Raw genomic sequence first — 25766 nt, forward strand, 5'->3', positions numbered from 1 at the left:
TCATAACACATGTGAAAACACCCAGGAAAACTGAGTTAACAATAAAAACAATAACAAAATAACGCTGAAAACCGAATAAAACCCTGAAAACCATACATTTCACACCTGAGCCTCAACTCCCGCAGCCCGGTACCAAATGACTCACGGACCGGTACCGGAGGTTGATGTGTGATTGTTTTGTCTTTGAGATTTATGTTGTTGCTTTATTTCTAATTCTTAGTTACTTGTTTTATTTGTCAGTGCTTCGTGTCCTGGTTGTCTTGGTCTCATCTGTGTGTCTCTCTCTCTTTGCCCCTCGCTCTCCCTCTCGCTGTGTTGTCAGTCTCGTCTCAGTGTTGTTTCCCTGTCTTGTTAGTCAGATTATGTCCAGTCGTGCTCCCCAGGTGTCTCTTCTCTGCCTGATTCCCTCATGTGTTTATATTGTGTCAGTCTCCCTTTTGTCCCTTGTCAGAGTGTCTGTTCTTCTACCCCTGTGTCGCTCAGGTTCTGTGGTTTCCTTGTGTTTCCTGTTTAGTTCCTTGTTCCAGTTTAATTTCATTTTTATTATGTCTGATCAGCCAGAATAAAGAGCTTGCTTTCAGTTCAAACCTCCTTGTCCTCATCGTACTCACGACACAGCATACTGGCTCACTTTTCAGGCCTAGAGATGATTTGTGTTTTTGGTGCCTTATCACATTTTTTCATTACTTCATATCTGTCCTTTTCACTTCCTTCAGTGTCCAGTCATTTTCTCAAAACTGACAGCTGTCCTAAATGTTAGATTTTTTTTAGGGTAGAATAGTTATCCAATTACAACTATTCCATCTTCCCATCTGCATGTGGTCTGCTTCTTCATTAGATATGTTGTTCACTGATATAAATCCTTTTCCTTCAGGGAATACTTGGATTACACATTCCTGTTCCAATCCTTTATCTTTTCCTTAATCACTTCATATGCATCTGGCTGCCTAAGACCGGACTATAATGCTAATCAACCACTGATGACTTCATGTGCTGAATCATAACATGAAATTACAGGACAAGAGCAACACAAGTGTGCGAGTGAAGCAAACATGCTCTGAAACAAAAAACAAGACTTATGTAGATGCCTTGGGATTCATGCTTTGTCATCTGTCATTATGAAAGATAGTAGTTATGCAGTCGTGCTTGAATCAGCAGTAAACAATGGTGTCATGCCTTGTGCTGGAGGAATCTTAATTACCCTTGGTTGGGAAAATGTCTACGAGACTTCACGAGTCAGCTGACCAGCCAGCAGTACCTTACAAACATGAGGGAAATATGTAAGAGAAGAAGCTTTTTCAGATCCTATCAGCGGTAAGGTTTGCATTTTTAGGGTACACGTTTCACTTATGAACATGATTAAAGTTTTAAAAAACATACTGTGGTGACAGATAATGAAAGAAAATAAATTATGCAACTGCTGTGGTTAGTCTTCTGCTTATTCCCTGGGTGGACTGAAGAGAAAGGCAGTCTTTGTGTTGTTATATTAAGCCACTAATCTGTGGAGTCAACAAACGGAGGGTTTCTCTGCCCCTGCAGTTCTGTGGCAGCAGTCCTGTTCTGGGTGATGGCTGCCATGGGACTGCTCATGAATGTCTTTGTGGTTGCCTGTAATTCTCTGCTTCCCAGTCTCAAGCCAGCGGGTGTGCATGTGTGTCTGTTTTTACTTCTACAACTATCTATGTGAGGACCAGTTTGAGTTTTAGTCCTTCTGATAAAACTTCAAAGGGTAGTTTGAGCATTAAGACTTAGTCAGGTGAAAAACTAATAATAAATAGTGAGTAATTTGTTTCCTGTATAGTGCTTTTCTACTCTTTGAGCACTCAAAGAACTTCAACAAATGTCTTCACACTTTTTTAAAAACGTTTAAGTGCTTCCTTCTAACATTCACACATGTTCACACTTCAACAAACAGATCAGGAGCAACACAGGGTTCAGCATCTTACATTCGAGCAGCAGATGAACTGCTATATCCCCTGAGCTACAGCCTACCCCAACTGGGTTCAGAATAGGAAGAGGCTAACATTAGACAGGAGAAATCCACACATATAGGGGTATTTTTTTACACTTTCATTTAGAAAAAAATAAGTGATTTCATGAGTATACAAAAGCAAAAAGGCTGCAATATAGCTCTAAATATACATAAGTGTTTGCCAATCAAAAGCCTACAAGCAACATTATAACACACAGTCTGATGTCACAAAAGAAGATAAAGGCACATTTTTGAAAATGTTTAAAAATTCAGGTGGCTAATAGAGTTTTTTCAAAGTAATGGCTCCAGATAAATAAACATAAATTTGGGCATTTGTATCTATTTTTGAATGATAGGTTCAGTTTTCTGCTGCGTTATATCCACACATAAAGGCAGAAAAACAAGTTTCTGGACATTGGCGTTTTTAAATGGTTAAGTTTTCAGTGACCTGCATGCTGCAGACATGTTGACCAAAGGTCAAAATACACAGAGAAATTAAGTTTACTGCCTTAACTTTGAGATATCTATGACATGATGTAACTTGTCATAGTAGTGATGTCTGTACATTTGGAGTGATGCTACACCTGTGGGAAGTACCCGACTCTGTAGCTGCTAAATGCTTCACTGCATTTGTTCATATTTTACTTTTTCTGCCTTTTCAGAGCTGGGTCAGTAGTATACAGTAGTTTCTAGAGCTTTCTTGCTGTTGCTGTTGTTGGGGGTGGGAGTGGTATTGGTACATTTTTCATATACAAAGGTATCTTGTTAATGTTTGTATTTTTGCTGCTTTAAAATATTTATAACGACCAGTTCCTATAAAGGGCTTTGTTGACAGTTAAACAGCTTTTTAAACACACACATATATATTTCTCCTTAATTTAAAAAAGAGAACAAAACTACAATAACTGTCTCTACAATGAATGAGCCCTTTGTGCTGTTTTTATGGAAACTCATTTTTTACGTGTGTTAAATATGCAGCCCAGCTCCATTCTTACTTGTTTCCGTTTTTACCCCTATATCACTCCACCAAACCTTATCCCTCTCTAAATCTAAACCCTAAAACCATTTTAAACGGCACTGTGACGTCTTGTGGTTGATTGTTCAAAGAGTTTGCCAGTTGGGTTTTCTTTCAGAGGAGAATTTTTGCGGTTGACCAACTGGTGGTTTCCACAGGGAAAACATTTTCATATTAACTGATAGAAATTCTCAATAAGTGGAACACACTGTATTTTGATTTTCTTGTATAGCTTCTGTGTGTGTGAGAGAGTACATCAATGCATGGTATATAAAACTATATGCAGATCTGGATCAGGCCACCCACTCACAAACTGTAGACTGGGTTGTTCCCAGGACTCTTACACAGCAGGCCAAACGTATCTGGGCCAATTTGGACAGCTCCATCATGACCAGCTCCATGTTGAGTACACTGTGTACCTGCACTAAAGTGTTTTCTCAAGTTGTTTTTCTTAAGTTCTAACACTGGCTTATTGACTTCGTCAAATACTTAATTTACTAAGTACAGAAAACTCACATTGGCACCTTGTTTATTTTCAGCCCCATATTGCTTTGTAGTCATGCATTTTTCAACATGGAGCTGCAGCTGCAGCTGCTCTGCTAGAGTTGCTGTTCTTTCCCCCTCTTTACTGCACAATACATGTCCTTTAAACTGCATTAAGTATGTAATGTAAGCCTTGTGTGAATGGGACACAAAGCAGCCTCTAAGAAGCAGGACTCCATGAAAGTGAAAGATAGGCATCAGCAGAATCAAAGGCTACTCATTAGCATTTGACATTTTGACAATACTGTATATACATGTTGTCCTCAAAGTTGATGTTCCAGAAGCAGGAAAAATGAGCAAGAATAATGATTTGAGTGAGTTTGACAAGGGCTGATGGTTGTGATTGCTAGACAACTGGGTCAGAACTATCTATCAAATGTGGTCCAAGGAAGGAACCACCAACAGGTAGGCCAAGGCTTAGCGATGCGTGTGGGGAGTGAAGATTGGCCTGTGTTAATGCTGTGGTCAAAAACACTGTCTGCAGTTTGCTGTGTATGGGGCCAAAAGAGTCACATATGGGCATGTGATCATTAGAACTGGACCATGGATCAACAAAAGAAGGCGGTTGGTCCGATGAATCAGTTTTGTTTTTTTTTACATCATGTGGATCGGCGGGTGCGTGTGTATTCTTACCTGGGAAACACCTGGCACCAGAATGCACTATGGGAAGCAGGCAAGCTGGCAGAAGCTGTGTAATGCTTTGAGCAATGGAAACCTTGGGTCAGAAAACACAGAGCATCTCTGCAGGGGCCCTGCAGGTGGAGGTGATGATAATGTGGATGTTACTTTGACACGTAGCAGCTGCTCCATGCATTGTTGCAGACTCTGTACACCCTTTCACTGATATGGCATTCCCTTATGGCTTTGGCCTCTTTCAGCAAGACAATGCTCTGTACCACAAAGCAAAAGGTTTGCGGAGCACAACAAGAAGTTTGAGGTGTTGACTTGACTCTAGATTTCCCAGATCTTAATCCAATCAAAGTTCTGTGAGATGTGCTGGGCAAACAAATCCAATCCATGAAGCCCCCTTCTCACAACTTAAATGACTTTAAGGATCTGTTGCTAACATCTTCAAGCAGATACCACAGCCCACCTTCAGACTTTGAGTCAAAAACAGTTTTGTTAGCAAAGGGGGGGCAACACAATATTGGGCAGGTGATCATAATTTTATGATTATGATTGGTGTATGGGTAGGAGAAATTCAATTTGGGGATGCCTAAGAAATTAAAGAAATTAAATTCCCCTCCCACTGAAAACTTTAAACAAGAGTTAAAGTTGTTAAAGCTAAAAGTAAGAATTTAAACTCATATGACAGTTAAGGGCAGTATAGATATCTTTACTGCGTGCAATTTATGAACTATAGCAAGCTATGATTGATTGGAGTGCAACTTAGAGAATGCATCTCTTTTAGACAAGTCACGGCAAGAATTTCTAACCAGGCTTTGCTGTCTCTCTGTCTCTGTACCACAAAGTGCTCACTTCCATCACAGGATACCCATCCCATCGAAGCTGTTGGTGTTGTATTTAAATGCACCATACAAGCATAATTTCTCACTGTTCAGGTTCATGTGAAGCAGGATATTTTAACTCAAACAACAATCCATTCTTAAAGCTAGTGCTGATGTTTCTAGCCTAAATCTAATCAAGCTGCAAGTGAAAGGAAATGTGCAAAAAGGTTTTGCTCTCAAACTGAGCATGGCGATCTTGGGCCTTCCTCAAAAACAGGCCTACATGTTGCTAATTTTTGTCATGAACATTACAACAAGATATCAGTGGCAAAGGACACCTTGGGCATGTTTCTGCAACTCTGATGGCATCAGACAGAAACAATTAAACAATTTCCAAACTAATCCAGTTTAAACCCCCTTTTGAAGAGTTTCATTACCTGATTTTTCTTAGCACTGACACAGAAGCATTAGTGTTTTACCTACTTTTCTGCATGGGAACCCAAGTGTCAGCTTAACCCATTTCCTTCTGAGTCATTGGAGCCATTAGTGTTATGTGAGGATCACCTACTACCACCCTCTCTGATTTGTAAGTGTGTGTGTGTGTGTGTGTCATTGCCGCACAGAGAGATCACTCTTGTGCTTCTAACTTGTACCCATTTCCCAGGAAATTGCTATCTGCCCTGTCAGCTTTCCAACAAAGAGCTGGTCGTTCACACCAAAGGTTTGCCTGAAGCTCTTAAGACTGAGGTGTGGTCAAGCCATTCGCTCCTCACTTCCCTTCACATCAGGTGACAATTGAACCGTGCAGTGCAGAAACCCACCTGAGTCTTTTGGCTACATGTCACTGACCACCACATTGCTGACAGGGGAAGGCCTCCCTCAGGTCATGCCAAATTTATGATCTTCCCTGAACAAAAACCTTGAAAAAAGTAATAAACAGAGAGACAAATTGCAACAATGAGGTATGCAGAGCTGAGGTATGCAACTGTATCTGGGTATTAGTGTCGTCTCCGTTTCTCTCTTTTCTTCTCCCCCACCACACCTCACAGCAGGGACCACCAAAGCTCCTTTCATCTTTGGGAGCGACGTCTGACTTTGACAAGTTCACTTGAGCCTCATACCGAGTCAAGCGAGGCTCCATTAAACGTGGGAGCTGGAGAGGGATGAAAGATGTTTGCAGAGGGGAGGAAGGTTGGAGGGCAAACATGGTTGAAAACACAGGACTTGGCAGGATGTTACTTTCTCTGAGCTGTTTTGTCAACAGGTGAAGATGTAATTGCACACTTGACCTGTATTGTTCTTGTCACAGCCCTCTCCCCTCTCCACGGCCACTGTGTGGAGCGGAAACTTTAGAGAGAAAAGAAAAGGAGGCTGTCAGGGCTCGCGATTGTGTGTTGATGTGAAAACATTTTCCCCTGTCAATTTGAATTGTTTCTGTGACAAGTTTCAAACAAACTTGTACAATTCCTAATGTTTGACCAACTGTGAAAAAGAGTAAGCGAGACTCTTTTCATTTGCCCAACACCCACTTCTTTTAAAACAGAGCCACGTAGCAACTGGATGCTATTAAAGATACTAGAGTGGGCAATCTCAATCCCCAGGATACCTGCAGTTAAATTGCACCTTAATATTGCATAAAATAACGCTAATAAGGTCGTGTGGATTTTTTGCCATTTTAGTCGTACCTCTCCATGCTTTGGCAGCTGTTTGTGCTGATCAGTCTTCTCCTTACGTCACACAGCTATGTCTTTGCTAGTAGACTGGATGACAAAATCTGTACACCCAACCATAGAGCAGGAAAACACAAATTCAGAGAGGGGAGCATGAGACTTGCACTTGTCAGTCTTGCGAACCACCAGTGCACTTGAATCAAACACCTTTTCCTCTGCACTGCTGGTTTTTTATAAAATATTTGCAGTTACAAAATTATGGTTAGCTTCCTTTTCAGTGCAGCTAACCCGCTCAACTCGTCGCTGAGACCACACAATTTTCTTTGTCTAGTTTGCTTACACAAACGAATGTATGGCGATTAAAAGCAACCAGGTATTTATGGTTGAGATAACACGCTTTTGGAAGGAAGGAAGGAATGTGAAGGATGAGAGGAGATCTGTAGATATAGTATAACTGACAATAACAATATAACTGAGCTATAGAGACTAGGACAGTAACCACTGTCTCGGAAACTGTTGAGCACATACTGATTTTGCCACTTTGACTAAAGCCAAACCTATACTGGTCAAACAAACTATAAAAAAGGATGATTTCGTGAGCTAAATTGGTAAATGGCAAAATAAAAAGTGTTAGTTCTTATCCAGAGGAAAACTTTTAATAAGCCTTACCAACATGTGTTGTCTTTTACAGTGATCAGAACAGTGAATTTCACAGGCTCCTGCAGTTAAATGCTTTAGGACACTTGGAACAGCCCTTCTCCAGCTCATAGCTGTAGCAAAATTTCCTGTGTGTTACCCTCCTTTTATTGGTTTATTTCTACACCTGCAGGCCAACCTGCCACCTTCATGTGCAGAGAAGGAACAGAGGAGAGCACAGAAAGGAGTCTCTCATATGGCTCTGATCCCAGGTTCACATCTGTGCAGGACTTACTCTGCCAGAAACGGTAGCGTCTGAATGCACAACAAGTCATAACCCAGCATAATCATACTTCACTCACATAATCTGCTGGAAATCCCAGCAAAGCCCTTCATATAATAACCTGTCATCTTCGCAGAATTATCTTCTGCTGTCTTTGTTTTTCTTAGCTAAACTCCCTCATTGTTCATTTATCTGTAGTGCTTCAGATTTCCTTCAGCTAAAATACACGTGTTTCTACTCTGCAGGAGAACAGGTTCCAACAAAAAAATCAATTTTTACAAGAGGCCATAAATTGTCATTTCACACATTAATAGTTGGAGAACTGAAAGGCTGTGGGAATAAAATCACCTCTGGCTGCTTTTCAGCTTGAACATTAGCTAAAATTTAACAATATATTATGCAGTTAGATATACATAACTGCCAACAACTGCCAAATTTATCCCAAGTAGTCTGTAATAATTAACGACTCATATCACAACCATCATATCGTCTTGGTGGGGAGGACTGTGTGTTTATTTTTCACTTTATATAACTGATAACATCACATGTCTAGTGGATTTACAGCCAAATAATATATTATGGAGCAGTATAAAGCATCCCTATTAAAAACAAAACATTCAGTTTCAGATTTTCATTGTGTGATTTTCATGTACAGTTGTGGTCAGTAATACAATTAGGCAGGTGGTTAGTTTTCAGCTTCAACACCCTTTGCAAAGATCTTCACGTGATTAGTCAAAAACCCATTGTATTTTAAAATCATTTACAACGTGAGCTGTCAGAATTTAACATCAACTTTGCTTGAGTTAAAAAGCTAAGAACTCAAGGGTTTTTACTACTGAAGAGGATTAGCATTAGATGATTGTGTCATCTGCATAAAACAGAACAAAGCATTTGGTAGATTATCATAAAGATTATTTACTTATATATTTACTTCTGCTCTACTGTGAGCAGACCTTTTGATATCTGGAAGAAAAAGGAATAAGTAGTCAAGTCGACTGCTTAGCTTCTATCTGGCAAGTACCTCCAGTTTATACAGAGTCAGGATGATTCAGTGTTGTGCAGTTTTTTTCACCCATGTGACCTGGTCAACTTATAAGCCTTAGATAAATCATCATAAATATTAACACAAAAGTTCTCATTCTAGTAACTTGATGGTCTTGTTTACCATGTGAACAACGTAAGTTATTGCACTTTATTGATTGTAAAACCTGACTTATATAGTTAGAAATTGTTTTAACTGTTTACTGAAAAGCTAAAACAATCTACAGCTAGAAATATAGCCATTGACATCTAAGTGATTTTCTTTGAGTAATGGGAGAACGCAGGCACGCAGGCGCCATACATAAGAAACTAGTTTGTTTTATTAAAGGCTCCATCCAACCATCCATCCAGCCGTCCATCCGTCCGTCCGTCCATCCATCCATCCGCGAAGATCCTGGTTTTGAATCCAGGCTGGGACTTTTCTGTGTGGAGGTTTACACCTATTGTCTAATTAATATGAGGATTGATACTATTTTATTAAACAGGTGAGAATTTTTATTATACCAAAAATATACAATAGGCTGAACAATAACACCCTCCAAAATATGTACAACTTTAGGACGTACTTAGATAATAGTATAACAAAAATTATAGCATAGAACAAGGACTGCTGTTATTGCAAATTATATTAACATTTAAAAAAGCTATGAAGCTTTTAGTACTCTTGAACATTTGGTTTTAGCAGAGATTGATGCAACTTAAAAATCAGACCGTTAATATCCTAATGTAAGACCTCTGAATCGAAACTGCAGTTTTTCTGACGTGCTTTCAGATACATTCCTTCTCTTTTGCTCTACCAGTGTCCTCATTGTCCCTTTCTCCTTCATCTTTGTCTCTCTCGTTCTCTGCACCCTGTGGGCATGAACACAGTTTATGACTGTTCCTCAGAAGTCTTCTGGCCTTAATCCTCACAAAGCTTCGGAGACAGAGAGACACTTTGCTCTTTACTTCCCCGCTGTTTGATCCCACATATTGTGTTCTTCTGGTCGGCAGGGAAGAAAAGGGTACGGCCAAGTGAGAGTGTAAGGCAGAGAAAAGAAATAGATGCAGGGCAGAGGGGACAAAGAACAAAGCAGAAGAGAAACAAAGTGCACTGTGGCTTTGCCAATATGAAAACAAGACATAAACTCACCATTGCCAAGATAGATATCTTTTGGTTTTGAAGTCAGGGAAGATTTGCTTCAATCCCTGGACTGAAGCATTGATGCCGTTATTATGTATTGCGCTGAGAGAAAGCTGGAGAACAGAGGGAGGGAGGAGAGTTTGATATGAATTCCTGTTCAGGTAGACAGCCATATCAAAGCCAGTGGGCAACTACGACTTGTGATGAACCCTGCAAAATATTCATGATATCTCTGCATGAGAGAGATGGTGCTTTGATCTCAGTTATGAGTTGTTGACAAGACGCCCAGAAGATGTAACAAATCAATGAGAAGGGAAAAAGGGAGGTGAAGGATTTCATATTTCCTTCCAAATGTTTTGATATGTTTGTCAGAAGCATGTCATAAATTCCCTAGAAATCCCTAGAAATCGTGCCATGGGAGAAATGTGAAATTTAATGGGAGAAGGAAAAGCACAGATAAAAGATGAAAACCATGCATGTAAAGTGATGGGTGATTTTTCTTTTTGTCCAGGAGAGAAAATACTATACCCCCTCAAAAGAGAGCGTGTTGAAGGAATTCTGATCCCAGCAGAAGGCAAGCTGGCACCTGACGGATGGACAAAGCTGAGGTCAAGAGATTTTTAGTCAAAGGTCAGGAGTAAGGCCTGATGTGCAAGCAGGAAAGTGACTTGTGAATTACCTCAGATCATTTTTGTCTACTTCTTATTAACTGTCCACTGGCTTGGGAGAGAGGCAAGCAGCTGCTTCTCTCTTTTTGGGGAAAGCTGTGAAAGATTTATGCAGCAGCCTGTGACTTCATAGAAATTGCTTGTTTGCATATTTTGCTCTTCACAGGTCTCCTTTGCAAGTTACGTTTCTAACATCTTCCTGTCGGTGGCGCTGTCACTTGGTGTTCGCTCGCTCGCTCTGTGGTATAGTATCGCTTCCTGTTCCTGCTCAAACACAGTGGTGTTTCTGAGTAGCTTATTTGCTTAGCAGTTTAATTAACAACTTTTAAATACATTCTTTTTTCACAGTATAATCTTCACGTGCTTCATCCGAAGCACACTTTCTGTGTACTCACTACCTAATTTATAGTATTCACTCACTGTCTCTGTACTGTTTCGCTAGCTTAGCTCGTAGCCGACCCGTTAGCACCATGGCTACTTCACCTGTCCCTTCTGCACTTTCTTGCTCATTGTGTCAGATGTTTAGTTACTCCTCGGCCTCCTTTAGCAGTAATGATATCTGTAACAAATGTAGCATATTTGCAGCTCTGGAGGCCAGGATTACTGAATTGGAGACTCGGCTTTGCACCCTGCTCTCACCCTTAGCTAGCCAGGCCCCTGTAGCTGGTGCAGCCGAAGATAGCGTAGGCCCCGCTAGCTGTTCCCCGGCAGACCCCAAGCAGCTGGGGAAAGGCTGGGTAACGGTGAGAAGGAAGCGTAGTCCTAAACAGAAGCCCCAGGTACACCACCAACCCGTTCATGTGTCTAACCGTTTTTCCCCACTCGGTGACACACCCGCCGGGGGTCAAACTCTGGTAATTGGTGACTCTGTTCTCAGACATGTGAAGCTAGAGACACCGGCAACCATAGTCAATTGTCTTCCAGGGGCCAGAGCAGGCGACATTGAAGGAAATTTAAAACTGCTGGCTAAGGGTAAACGTAAATTCAATAAAATCATAATTCACGTCGGCAGTAATGACACCCGGTTACGCCAATCGGAGGTCACTAAAATCAATATTGAATCGGTGTGTAACTTTGCCAAAACAATGTCGGACTCTGTAGTTTTCTCTGGTCCCCTCCCCAATCAGACCAGGAGTGACATGTTTAGCCGCATGTTCTCCTTAAATTGCTGGCTGTCTGAGTGGTGTCCCAGAAACGATGTGGGCTTCATAGATAATTGGCAAACCTTCTGGAGGAAACCTGGTCTTGTTAGGAGAGATGGCATCCATCCCACTTTGGATGGAGCAGCTCTCATTTCTAGAAATATCGACAAATTTATTAAACCCCTCAAAACATGACTATCCAGAGTTGGGACCAGGAAGCAGAGTTGCAGTCTTACACGCCTCTCTGCAGCTTCTCTCCTCCTGCTACCCACCCAAAAACCCATCTCCATAGAGACTGTGTCTGCTTCCAAAAAGACAAAAAACAAACTAAAAACCAGCAACAAACAACTTAAACAATCACAAAGAAAGAACAATACAGTATCCACATCTGAACCAAAGAGTAAAACAGTGAAATGTGGATTATTAAATATTAGGTCTCTCTCCTCCAAGTCTCTGTTAGTACATGACTTAATAATTGATCAACAAATTGATTTACTCTGCCTTACAGAAACCTGGTTGCAGCAGGATGATTATGTTAGTTTAAATGAATCAACACCCCCGAGTCATTCTAACTACCAGAAATCTCGAAGCACAGGTCGAGGGGGTGGTGTGGCAGCAATTTTTCACACCAGTCTATTAATTAATGAAAGACCAAGACAGACTTTTAATTCATTTGAAAGCCTGATGCTTAGCATTGTCCACCCCAGCTGTGAAACTCAGAAACCAGTCTTACTTGTTATCATCTATCGTCCACCTGGGCCTTACACAGAGTTTCTGTCTGATTTCTCAGACTTTATATCTAATTTAGTTCTGAGCTCAGATAAAATAATTATTGTGGGTGATTTTAACATCCATGTAGATGCTAAAAATGACAGCCTCAACATGGCATTTAATCTGTTGTTAGACTCAATTGGTTTCTCTCAAAATGTAAAAGAACCCACCCACCACTTTAATCACACTCTAGATCTTGTTTTAACATATGGCATAGAAACTGAACATTTAACAGTGTTTCCTGAAAACCCTGTCCTGTCTGATCATTTCTTGATAACATTTACATTTACAATAATTGATTACGCAGCAGTGGAGAGTGGACTTTATCAAAGTAGATGTCTTTCTGAAAGCGCTGTAACTAAGTTTAAGAATATAATCCAGCCACTGTTATCATCGTCAATGCCCTGTACCAACACAGAGCAGAGCAGCTATCTGAACGCTACCCCAACAGAGGTCGATTATCTTGTTAATAATTTCACCTCCTCACTACGTACGACTCTGGATACTGTAGCTCCAGTGAAAACTAAGGTCTCTAATCAGAAGTACCTGACCCCGTGGTATAATTCTCAAACACGTACCCTAAAGCAGATGACTCGTAATCTGGAGAGGAAATGGCGTGTCACAAATTTAGAGGATCATCATTTAGCCTGGAGAAATAGTTTGTTGCTTTATAAGAAAGCCCTCCGCAAAGCCAGAACAGCTTACTACTCATCACTGATTGAAGAAAATAAGAACAACCCCAGGTTTCTCTTCAGCACTGTAGCCAGGCTGACAAAAAGTCAGAGCTCTTTTGAGCCAACCATCCCTTTAACGTTAACTAGTGATGACTTCATGAACTTCTTCACAAATAAAATTTTTATCATTAGAGAAAAAATTACCAATAATCATCCCACAGATGTAATATTATCTACAGCTACTCTTAGTTTCATTGATGTTAAGTTAGACTCTTTTTTTCCAATCGATCTTTCTGAGTTAACTTCAATAATTACTTCCTCCAAACCATCAACGTGTCTTTTAGACCCCATTCCTACAAAACTGCTCAAAGAAGTCCTGCCATTGATTAATTCTTCGATCTTATATATGATCAACCTATCTCTAATAATCGGCTATGTACCACAGACCTTCAAGGTGGCTGCAGTTAAACCTTTACTCAAAAAGCCATCTCTAGACCCAGCAGTCTTAGCTAATTATAGGCCAATCTCCAACCTTCCTTTCATATCAAAAATCCTTGAAAGAGTAGTTGTCAAACAGCTAACAGATCATCTGCAGAGGAATGGTTTATTTGAAGAGTTTCAGTCAGGTTTCAGAGTTCATCACAGCACAGAAACAGCTTTATTGAAGGTTACAAATGATCTTCTTATGGCCTCTGACAGTGGACTCATCTCTGTGCTTGTCCTTCTTGACCTTAGTGCAGCATTCGATACTGTTGACCATAATATTCTATTAGAGCGATTAGAACATGCTGTAGGTATTACAGGTATTGCACTGCAGTGGTTTGTATCATATCTATCTAATAGACTCCAATTTGTGCATGTAAATGGAGAGTCCTCTTCACACACTGAGGTTAATTATGGAGTTCCACAGGGTTCGGTGCTAGGACCAATTCTGTTTACATTATACATGCTTCCCCTAGGCAGCATCATTAGAAGACATAGCATACATTTTCACTGCTATGCAGATGACACCCAGCTCTATCTGTCCATGAAGCCAGATAACACACACCAATTAGTTAAACTGCAGGAATGTCTTAAAGACATAAAGACTTGGATGGCCACTAACTTTCTGCTTCTTAACTCAGATAAAACTGAGGTCATTGTACTCGGCGCTGAAAAGCTTAGAAATATGGTATCTAACCAGATTCTTACTCTGGATGGCATTACCTTGGCCTCCAGTAACACTGTGAGGAACCTTGGAGTCATTTTTGACCAGGATATGTCCTTCAACGCACATATTAAACAAATATGTAAGACTGCGTTCTTCCATTTGCGCAACATCTCTAAAATTAGAAATATCCTGTCTCAGAGTGACGCTGAAAAACTAGTTCATGCATTTATTACTTCCAGGCTAGACTACTGCAATTCATTATTATCAGGATGTCCAAAAAACTCACTGAAAAGCCTTCAGTTAATCCAAAATGCTGCAGCAAGAGTACTGACAGGGACTAGAAGGAGAGAGCATATTTCTCCTGTTTTGGCTTCCCTTCATTGGCTTCCTGTTAAATCCAGAATTGAATTCAAAATCCTGCTCCTCACATACAAGGTCTTAAATAATCAGGCCCCATCTTATCTTAATGACCTTGTAGTACCATATCACCCTATTAGAGCACTTCGCTCCCGCTCTGCAGGCCTACTTGTTGTTCCTAGAGTATTTAAAAGTAGAATGGGAGGGAGAGCCTTCAGTTTTCAGGCCCCTCTTCTGTGGAACCAGCTTCCAGTTTGGATTCAGGAGACAGACACTATCTCTACTTTTAAGATTAGGCTTAAAACCTTCCTTTTTGCTAAAGCATATAGTTAGGGCTGGACCAGGTGACCCTGAATCCTCCCTTAGTTATGCTGCAATAGATGTAGGCTGCCGGGGGATTCCCATGATGCATTGAGTCTTTCCTTTCCAGTCACCTTTCTCACTCACTATGTATTAACAGACCTCTCTGTATTGAATCGTATCTGTTATTAATCTTTGTCTCTCTTCCACAGCATGTCTTTATCCTGTCTTCCTTCTCTCACCCCAACCGGTCGCAGCAGATGGCCGCCCCTCCCTGAGCCTGGTTCTGCCGGAGGTTTCTTCCTGTTAAAAGGGAGTTTTTCCTTCCCACTGTCGCCAAAGTGCTTGCTCATAGGGGGTCATATGATTGTTGGGCTTTTCTCTGTATCTATGAAGCGCCTTGAGGCGACATTTGTTGTGATTTGGCGCTATATAAATAAAATTGAATTGAATTGAATTGAATTAACAGGCTTTGGAGAATTTCAGCCACTTTGGTTTCATGGATCTGACTATGAAAGTACAGGGCGCTCCTACGGTCACAAGAAAACCATGCCATGCCATGTACATTGTTTTATTTTTCTTCTGGATCACAATGGGTGCCATAATTTTATAGTCAGTGTCATGTTGATCAAAAACCATAAAGTCACCACTTTCCTCTTAGACTTTCATACAACCAGACGTGTTTTTTGCAACCACATTTTTCACAACCTCCTGCCCATTTTAAACAATCAAGATTTAACACAATTTCATATTTATTTTTTCAAATTGCAGACTTGGAGTATGTATTCATCTCTTATATAAAGTTTATGCTCTGTACTTTGAGAATTTTGTGCTAACCTATTTCATTTAAGTTAGAGTAAGCTGCTTCACTTAATTTACTTGAAAGCTGAACAGTTTTTTCAGCTCAATTCAATCAGTCCCCACCGAGCAAGCCCTTGGTGACAGTGGAAAGGAAAATTTCCCTTTTAATAGGAATAAATCTCTTCCTGCTCAGGGAGGCTCAGAGAGGGGCAGCTATCTGCCTCAATTGGTCGAGGGTGGTGAGGCGAAGAAGACAGGACAAAAGATACTGTGGAAGAGAGCCAGAGCTGAATAATAACTGATGTTTAAATGCAGATGGGCATACAAACACACAGGTTTTAAATATTCACACTAAAACTTCACTGAACTGCATACAGCACAGTTTTTACCTGTGAGATAATAGTTATAAATATAAAAAAATGTATATATTCATAATTAAAGGGACAGCCTATTTTTTTTTTTCAATAAACATCTACAGATTATTAGTGAACGATGCACATATCAGGTGTCACTGCAGTGTTTTCACTCCCAGGGCACAATTTTGTTTGATAAGGTGTCATCTGGCATCTGCAAATGTCTGTTTCCACAATATTTCATTGTTACAGTATTCACTCTGTTAATTCATGTTCCTAAACCTGTTCCTTTGTTAACATGAAAACATTTTTTCATCAGTGCACATCTCACATCTTACAGATCTGTGTCCAGCTTTAAAGACCAAAACAGTCTGGATTTGGAGGCTGGAGCTGTTGGAGATGATGTAACTGCGAGTCAAACTAATGTCAAACAGCAAAAACAAAATCAAATCACATTTTGTGCAGTAGTAACTTGTACGAGGCACTGTGTAAAATGCAATAAATGAAATAACAAAAGCATGAAAATCAGACCAATTTTTTTTTTTTAAATAAATTTCATTTATTGTCATATATATTTTTAGATCAGAGTTCCCATGATTCCCTCTGACTGGTTCTGTTACCCCTTTGCCACCCCATTAAAAAAGAAAAAGATCCTGGAAACGCCTCTGCTTCACATTCAGAGAACTGAAAAGAGCGTTTTATGGGTCATAAAGAGGGAAGTCGCTGCAGTCTTCGATGGGTCACTGCGTGGCTTTCTCCCTCTCCAACAGGCTTGAATGACACACATTTACCAGCTTTTGTCATGTGATGGTCATTTATTTCGTTTTTCCTTCTTTTGTGTCTTCCATAGTCAACAAAACCCAAGTGGCTGTGATGTCAGGACACGCTGCTCTTCCTGTTGTGGTGCTTTAAATACTTCTTTACAGTGCTTAAACACTGATGCCTTAATTTCCTTTGAAGAGGATATTCTTGTTCTTAGCAGAGGTAACCAGGTTAAACAAAGAACAAATTTTGATTAAGTTGCATGTCAGTGGTTTGGAAAATCATCAAACTGTCAGACTGCAGAATGGTCCTAAGTCCTTGCTTGTGAAAATCTGCTGGTCCATTCACTTGAGCATGTGCCTGTTCATTCAATAATAAAACCAGATTTACTATCAGCCCGGTGGCCCCATCCAGCTTTGTCTACATCCACCTCTCAGTGAGACCATTTTTTTTTCTCTCTTTTCCTCTTTCAGCCCATTGATGTCTTTCTCTCTTTTCTCTGTGTTGACAGGAGTTTTAGTATCTGCTCAGAGAGCTCCATAATTCAACTGAGCTCGGTTCAGAAGAGTGAAAAACCTTTACCGGATGGCCTTACAACACTGACACACACATTAAAAATGTGATGTTATAAAATATTAGCCAACTGTGATAAATTTGGCTTTTCCATATATTAGTCTTTCTTTTCCTCCCTCTATTATAGGAATTATTTGATATTAAAACATTTTATACAAGATCAAGCTGACAGAAGTTACTAAAATTATTTATTTATTTTGTGTAAGTCATTTTAACCATAACATGTATTTTGGAGCACAAGGGGAACTGGAATGTTTGAGCCATTGTTTTTATGGCCACAATGAAAGTAACAGGGATACATGGGCTCCCTGTTCTTTAAAAGGCAACCTGCCACTGTTTTTTCTTTAGAAAGTTTCATCTTTTCAACCACTTGCAGCATCTCCCTTTGTATAATCTGACAATCTCTCAGCTCCTGTACTGGTATCACTTATACCAGCAGTTCCCAACCCCCGGGTCATGGACCAGTACCACTCCATGAGTCGTTTGGTACTGGGCTGTGAGAGTTGAGGCTCAGGTGTGAAATTTATGGTTTTCAGGGTTTTTATCATTAACTTGGTTTCCCCGGGGCTTTTCCTGTGTTGTACTTGTGTGTCTTATTTTGAAAGAAATATTTACGCGTTACCATAGCGACCAGAGAGCATTAAGAGGCAGAGAGGAGGATGTTACTCTCAATCTTGTTGGCACATTTCAGGAGGACGTTGCTAATAAAGTTACACAATTACACAGTGAATTTGCGTTTATCATTCTATTTACAAAATACAACCATTTTTGTCTTGGTCATATCATTTTATTTTGATGTATTTATCCACGGCACCTTAAAGGCAGGTCCGTGAAAATATTGTTATTAAACCAATCTGTGGCGCAAAAAAGGTTGGGAACCGTTGACTCACATCATTAAAATGGCAGTAAAAACTCGATCTTCGACTAGGCCATGCTAGCTGGCCTCAGAAACTGAGAGGTGAATGACACCAAAGGTGGTGCATCAAAAGTGGTATCACAGTTTTCAGCACTTCTGATCACTCTTGTTTTCACTTACTTAGAAAAAAAATCTGGTGTAATATTAATAAACCTGGATTTAAATAATGTTAAAATTGGACTTGAAATAATCTTCATAATAAGAATCTGCTTTAATGACAAATGGAACTGTTTCGCCAATCAACAATGCCACCTGTACCCAACTTTATACAATGCAGTGCAATGTAAGTTGTGCTAAAAAAGGTTCAATGTTTGCTCCTTTGCGAGGGACATATTTCTTGAGTGCAACTTGAGGACATTTTATCGTTTTGAACTTCCATTTTTTAAACTTCCTGTCAAATCTGTCTCTCCCACTCACCATCATTTCCAAGATTATCATCTGCTGACCTTTACTGACCCTGTTCTTGCATGCAAACTCTAGCTGATCCTCTTGTAACAGTAGCATTTGATAGCTCCGCCTATAATGAAAAGAGATCCAGCTTTTGTTTAAGCGTGTATAGTAAATGTTTTTAAGTAGGAGATTTCCTGATTACCAAATTGACACATTTTTTCAGTATACTACAAAGACAAGAAACAAAGAGATTCAACATGTAGATTAGATTGCTAATTCTGGCTTTTGTAAGGCTGTCACAGTATATAATAGATATTCATCAATTTATTACATATCTAAAGCATTAAAAATAGCAAAAATACTCACAACCTAACATATGCAAAGTAAGTATTCCAAAGGACCTAAATGTTATCTATTTGCAGATGCTCTTGCTCTCTTCTGCTATCACAATGGCTCTTAATGGCTTTGTAGTAAATGAGAACACAACCACAGAGGGATTAAAGAGAGAGAGAGAACATGCTAGAGTGACATGAAAAACCCAGAGCGACTTTGCTTACAGCCGCATGTGACATCAGGCTTAATCTCTGCACTCTGGTGCACTCCTGCAAAATAGCTTAGAGGAATGTCACAGTTCTGGATGGCTCGCTGGATCTGCACAGGGGGTCGATATATAATGCCATGCGGTTTAATGTTGTGTAATAGTACTGTGTGACATGATATCAGCTGAGCTGGACACAGGGTTGGAGTGCCTACACACTCACCTTTATCCGTTAACAATCCAACTCCTACCCTTCAGCAACTCCATCAGAAAGCACTTAACCCCTGGGATGCTCATTCCCCTTCTCTATTTAGATTTTCCCGTTCAGCCACACGGCTGCTTTCCTCTTTGTGTCGCTCAGCGGCAGCAGCAGGCCTTTTGCTTGGCCCGACCAAAAACAATGGCATAGCTACAGGGAATGGAGACGATGATGAATGGGGGGGGGATGAGAAGAGGAGGGGGGTTATTTTGCTGAGTGACTTGGAGTGGTTGACAGCAGGACGGCGTTTTTGATGTGTTTGTGCATGTGAAAGAGGCTTATGTTGTTGAGAAAGCTGAGCTGAAGTCAAACAGTGAATAGCAGAGCAGGAGGTCTGTGGCCAAGAGGTGAATTTGAGGGACTATCTCGATAGTGATCAGGCTGCAGTTTTTACCCCTGAGGCGACACAAAGACCTGCAGCAGCCAGCGCCAGGTTCATACTTCATGTGGGAACAAACCCAAGGTCAAAATCATGGAATTCCAGCTGAAGCAAATGTGTTTTAGTTTAAGGTTGTCCTATCCTTGAAAAAAGCCTTCCCATGCCAGTTAAACGTAAATTTAAGGTTTGTCTACTCTTTAATCAAACTCCAAAAACATTCCTCATCAAACAAGAAAAGCACAGCTGATGTTATTTAACAACCAGCACAGACATTCTGATGGAGATCATTCAGTAACTTAAAATGTTAGAAAATATTAATCTCACTCAAATGCTTCTGTGTAAATGGTAAATGGCCTGTATTTGTAAAGAGCTTTACTTAGTCCCTATGGACCCCAAAGCGCTTTACACTACATTTAGTCATCCCCCTATTCACACACACATTCACACACTTCTGTATGAAGTGTTTTAACATCTGACAGCATTTGAGAGTCACGGTTAAACTACAGCAAAAAATTTGAAGCACCCTGATAGGTTAACATATTCATCAATGCAAAATCAATTTGTTAATTTGGTTTTCTTCTTTAATTTTCTCAATTAAAGTCTCTTAATTTTACTTTCTGATCACTGGGTGTAGAAAAAAAATCACAAAAATCATTGCAGAGCTGAAGAAGTTAAACTACTGTAAAGTTGTCCCATGGGTGAAATGTAGTTTGGTTGTTGTTTGAAATACTTTTTAATTTAAAAAACTGGCCCTGACAAACTGATGAACAGTCAGGCTGTAGCCACCATTTCTACCTGTTCATGTTCAGTAGAATTACTGTGGAGATCGCTTTGAAGTCTCTTTGCGCTGATTTTTGTCTTTTTAGCTTTGTATTCATAACCACATACTAAGAGAAAAATTGTATGTCTGGGTTCATTAGGATAGGAATTTGTGTCGGTGTGGGGGACTGTAGCTTACACGTTTACAGGTTTATATTGTCAAATCGTGATGAGACGATGTGTTTCAAGTCATTTTAGGGAGAAACTGGACAGTAATGTAATGAGTAGTTTAAAGAATTACTTCCTCCTGGGAATAATTAAGTAAAATGCTGCATTGCTTTTAACAGAAGTGGTTGGTGTAATACTTGTAATACATATTACCACCCCAACACCGATCACAACAAAAAGGGGAAGTCGTTCCAACATGCTCAAACATTAGATGAAAAAAAATGCATCCAGTTAATTTGCAGTAATGTCTTTAATATCCTGCTTAGCGATGGTGATAACTTCCAAAGCCAAAGAGCACCCAATGAAAATTAATAACAATCAATCCATAAGCAATATTGAGAATGGAACCAGAATATCCAAATTCTTAAAAACCAGTATGTTTTAATTAAGATGACATTGTTGTTGTGTGAGCTGAAAGCAACACATGACCGCTGACGCGTGTACTCCAAAGTTTCTGCAGTGGGCATGTCTACACAGAGGTTAGGATCTTGTCAGAAAATGTGGGTGGAGCTTTTGATAGGGGGTTAGCATGAACCTAGTTCAAGTACAGTTCACTTGTCTTCAAAGAAAAAAACTGCACGGTATACCTTACAAGTGTCTGGAAAGCATCACATGATCATACTAAGCTAGTCTTCATTGATGCCATTTACCTGTCAAATTATATCTGACTGCTTTGTCCGGATACTGCTTTTGCAGCACAGAAAATACAGTAATAATAAAGGTCAGTGTAGGGACCTTTGTGTATGCCTGCCTTCTCCAGGGTTTCATATGTGTGCCTGTATTCTGGGAAGAGCCTGGCACTGATGGCAGCTGGTTTACCTGTAGGGCTTAAATGAGAAAAACAGGAAGGAGGAAAAATGCAAACAGAGGAAATAGGAAGACCTACATGTAGAAATGGATTTGTTATGCCCTGTTGAAACAAGAAAAAGATGACTGAACTATCCGACCCTGCTGCATACATTATGCCAACACAGCTTAAACCTTGGGGGTGACAATATTCTTTCAAAGCAAAGTAAATCTGGGAGAACTCCTCTTCAATTTTTAACATGTGGAGCACAGATGGATAAAAATGTACACAATCAAGAAGCAGGTAATAGAAAACCAAGAATGTAGAAATTTGCTTGTCTGTTACCTTCTTTTTTCTGCCTCTTTCTTTGAGTCTCGAAGTTTTTGTCTTTAATATTTTGGACAGATATCATTCGCACATATTCAGTGGAAATAAAACCCTCTCTACAGGATCCAGCACCAAAACATCAGCCTTGACCACACCAGCAGTAAATCTTAATCCAACTGTATGATGCCAAACCTCAGCTCCAGTTCTCCCATCCCTGCTGGATCCTGCGGTGGGAACAAGCCTGATGGTGGGAGGTGGACGTATTTATCTGGTAAAGCAGCTCTTTGTGACACACGGAAAGGAAAGGAGGAGATGAAGGAAGAGAAGAGATTTAAAAAATGCACATTTTTAAAGAATGGGAAACTGGGAAAATGTTTTTAAGTTGTTTTTTGTGACATACATAGTACTGTGCAAAAGTCTCGAGCCACCACACGTCTGCCTATTTTGATTTCAAGGAGCCATCCTTTGAACAGTAGTTCTTCAGGCTTTCTAAAAAGCTTTCCAAGGTTTCTTTAAACACTGTCTGCTTTCTCAATTATTTTAATTCCAATGCTTCTACCTGACCCTTTTCAGAGAATCATTCAAGCATAAAAAGGGCACTTAACTCAAGCATTGTGTCTACACATCACAGACAATGTAGCAAAGAACCAATTCTAAATTGTATCTTTAGACATTTTGTTACAAGCAGCATGCTGCAAAAACACATAATTTGTTACCAGGTTCTACAGTTTATTGTAAAATGTCAATCATATATATTTAATCTCTGTAATATTCTTGATATTTACAGTTGAGCTCTTTACGTTTAGAGAGATAATTTCTTCTATTAATATAAGTTTATACAATATGTAATATATTGTATTCTTTTAGTTCAGTCTGTTGCTCTTTTTATTATCTATGCTACAGAGGAAACATATCAACAGGCATTCAACAGTATTTTTGTACCAACAAGGGGATTCCCAGTGAACATTTAGCTAAAATCTTTGTATATCCTACCATGGTGTTCAGTGTGTCCTTAAAAAAGTTGAAGCTGGAGGCTCTGTCACAGTTTGGAGCTGCATTTCAGTCAGTGGTGTTGGGGATCTTGTCAAAACTGATGGTATTATGAAAACAGAAGAGTACCTTCAGCTGTTGATCCACCACACAATCTCCTCTGGAAAGCACCTGACAGGCAATCATTGTTCACTATGACAATGATCCCAAACACAGTAAAACCTGGATACGGATCATCTTAACAGAACAGAACAGAACAAAAGATGACGATCATCCTTTAAGAAGTCTGAAGTATTCCTGAAGACTTTTTAAAGAAATGAGAGTTCAAGCTGGGTTGGAGATTGAAAGTAGTCAAACCAAATATTGACTCCCAAGCAATTTAGTATTGAACAAACTCTGTTTTTAAATGCTGTAAGTGTGCACATTTTAATTAAATCACTGTATTTATTTCTCTAACAAAACAAAGGAAGACTTGCATAGTACTGTATGCACAATGTTGTAATGGTGAATGCTCATATTAAAAGGGACAGAAATTTCAAATAGTGAGGTCTGCGAGTGTCCGAGTAATCCCTGCAGGGCAAACATTCAGTTTCACACAGTTTTTTTTTCTGTTCCTAGATCTTTCATATCTCTAGCTGTGCGCTTCTGTGGCCACTGAATCCAAAGAAAGCTGAGTTAAAGGGAGGGGAGACTGAAAGGAAGATTAGCTTAAACAACTTGTTTTAGACAGAAGAGGAAGTGAAAGACTGTACCAAAGACCACGATGAGATAAAAAGGGATTATTTCAAACTGTGAATCAAGCAAAGCTACTCAGTCCGAGAGCATAGATATTGCCCCGACATTAGTAGGATTAGAGAATGTGTATTCCCCAAAATGTTAAACTAATTATTTAACTTTAAAATAAAAGAGACCAGAGGACAGCAGTAGTAAAGGCCCTGGAGGTGTTTTACCTAAACCTGCTGACCCTAACTCAGGTATACTTCCAGCATTTTAATGCCAACGTATAGGAATACGGAGGTTTGGTAATCTGATCTGGGATCTGTAGTAGAACAGGGGGAGCTGGACTTCCACGAACTTATATCAGGTTTAGGGTTGCCAACTCCCTGAGAAATAAATAAGGGACACCTCGTGGCCAGGGCCGGGCGACCCAGTTGTCTTCACCCTTCCCAGTGTGGTGAATTTTTTAGCTCTTTTTTTGTTGTGAAATTATTTTTTTTAACCATTTGACTTGAATTTGATTTAAGTAGATGCGTATTCTTTGTGATATCAACACATGGGAAACAAAAATCATTTAGCCATTTATTTTTAGCTCAAAATGACAACATTAACACAATAAAACAGGTCTCTTTCTTAAACAGAAGCCTGTCATGCTTAACTTTTGATAATAAAAGTAAATCTTTCTTTAAAAGAACTCTGTCCTGCTTAACTTAAAATTATATAAATTAATAGAAAACAATAGAAAGAAAAATATTCTTGTAACAGTGCACATTTAGTGCATTTAGTGCAATTGGCTTCAGCAGAGGCATTATTTCAGCTTTTGCTCCCGTTTGTAAACCCACTTGTTCCCATGATTACGCGTCATAACTCATCATCATTATTCATCTATGTATTACTTTTATGTATTACTCATCTATTTGTTGTAATCATCTATCCTTGCAGTTGTTTATTACACAAAATAAATTATATTATCACACTTCTGGCCACATAGCGCTGATATTCACTGCACATGCCCATTTTAACCTTAACCAGAGGGTTTAAAAACAAACAAACCAGTGTTTACCATATCTGGTTCTGCCGTGGCCTGGTAGACAAAAATTGGTTAAGGGTTCCCCGAGCTTTCACGCCCCTCATGTTCTTCATGTGCCCACCATTAGAAGCACGCCTATGGAAAAAGTGCGCCGGCACACAGTGCAGTGCGCTTTATAGATGTTATCGTGCACTTTTCCAGCCAGGTGTTTTCCTTTTCCCATTCTTCCCTGCACTTTTGCAGCCTTTTTTTCTTTCTCTGAGAGGAACAAACATTGCTGGTCTAATGCCTGGCTCACACTGTGCGATTTTTGGCCCATTTTGAGCCGATTTTTGAGTCGTGCGACCAATTTGGTGATCGGCCCGATTTTGGCCTTCATCGTGCATCGTGTAGTATACGTGGGGTAACGAGAAGCGATTAACACCTCACGACCAGCTCCCGATCATCAATCGCTCGTGAGGGTGTCACCGCAGCCGCTCACACTGCTCACGCGCAAACACGTAAACGTCGGTGAAAAAGACGGCGCAGCACGGCTGTGCAGCGTGTGATCTGGACTCAAGCGATGGAGGCACAACTTGTAGAACTTTGGAAAGCTCATCCGAGCCTTTTCGATGTGGCATCACCAAATTATCACGACCACAACAACCGTGAAAATAGTTGGATTTACATTGCTGCTCAATCACAGCTGCCTGATCATGTTTGTCATTAGTAATTTAGCAAAGTTGATGGTGGTGTGTGTCTGTGTGAGTGAAAGACAAAGAGGGAGAGCGAGCGACAGATTTTCTGTTATAACCTTCATTTTATGGAGGCACAGTGTGACTCAGGTCGCATCAGAGCATCGGGCGGTATAGTGTGAGACCTGCATCGTGACCTACGAACTTATAACCCATGCGAGCCAATCGTGCAGTTTGAAAATCGCAGTGTTTGCCCAGCTTCAGGTGTACTGTCGTCTGAGACTTGCACCGCAGTGTCGGCGTTTGTTTCCCTGTTGGCCATGCTTTTTGTTGTGGTCATCTGTTGTCTTCCGGTATTTTCTCCGCAAGCGACCTTTCCTCAACCAATGAGATGAGCGGTAATCTGAATTGTCATACTCGAATTGTCATAAGTGTGCTGTCAGCTCATTGGTCACAAAGCAGGGGCGGGGCTGGGAATTATGTTTTCAAA

At 40.1% G+C, this 25766-nt stretch overlaps 1 protein-coding gene across 1 annotated transcript in view; it reads left to right on the top strand.

Moving 5' to 3' along the window:
* Positions 1–25766, top strand: part of LOC146517339 (zinc finger protein GLIS2-like) — a 340746-nt gene that overhangs the window by 250684 nt on the left and 64296 nt on the right. The window lies entirely within an intron of this gene.

Source organism: Neolamprologus multifasciatus, chromosome 6 (genome assembly GCF_963576455.1).
Source record: "Neolamprologus multifasciatus chromosome 6, fNeoMul1.2, whole genome shotgun sequence".
In the NCBI taxonomy this organism is placed as follows: domain Eukaryota; kingdom Metazoa; phylum Chordata; class Actinopteri; order Cichliformes; family Cichlidae; genus Neolamprologus; species Neolamprologus multifasciatus.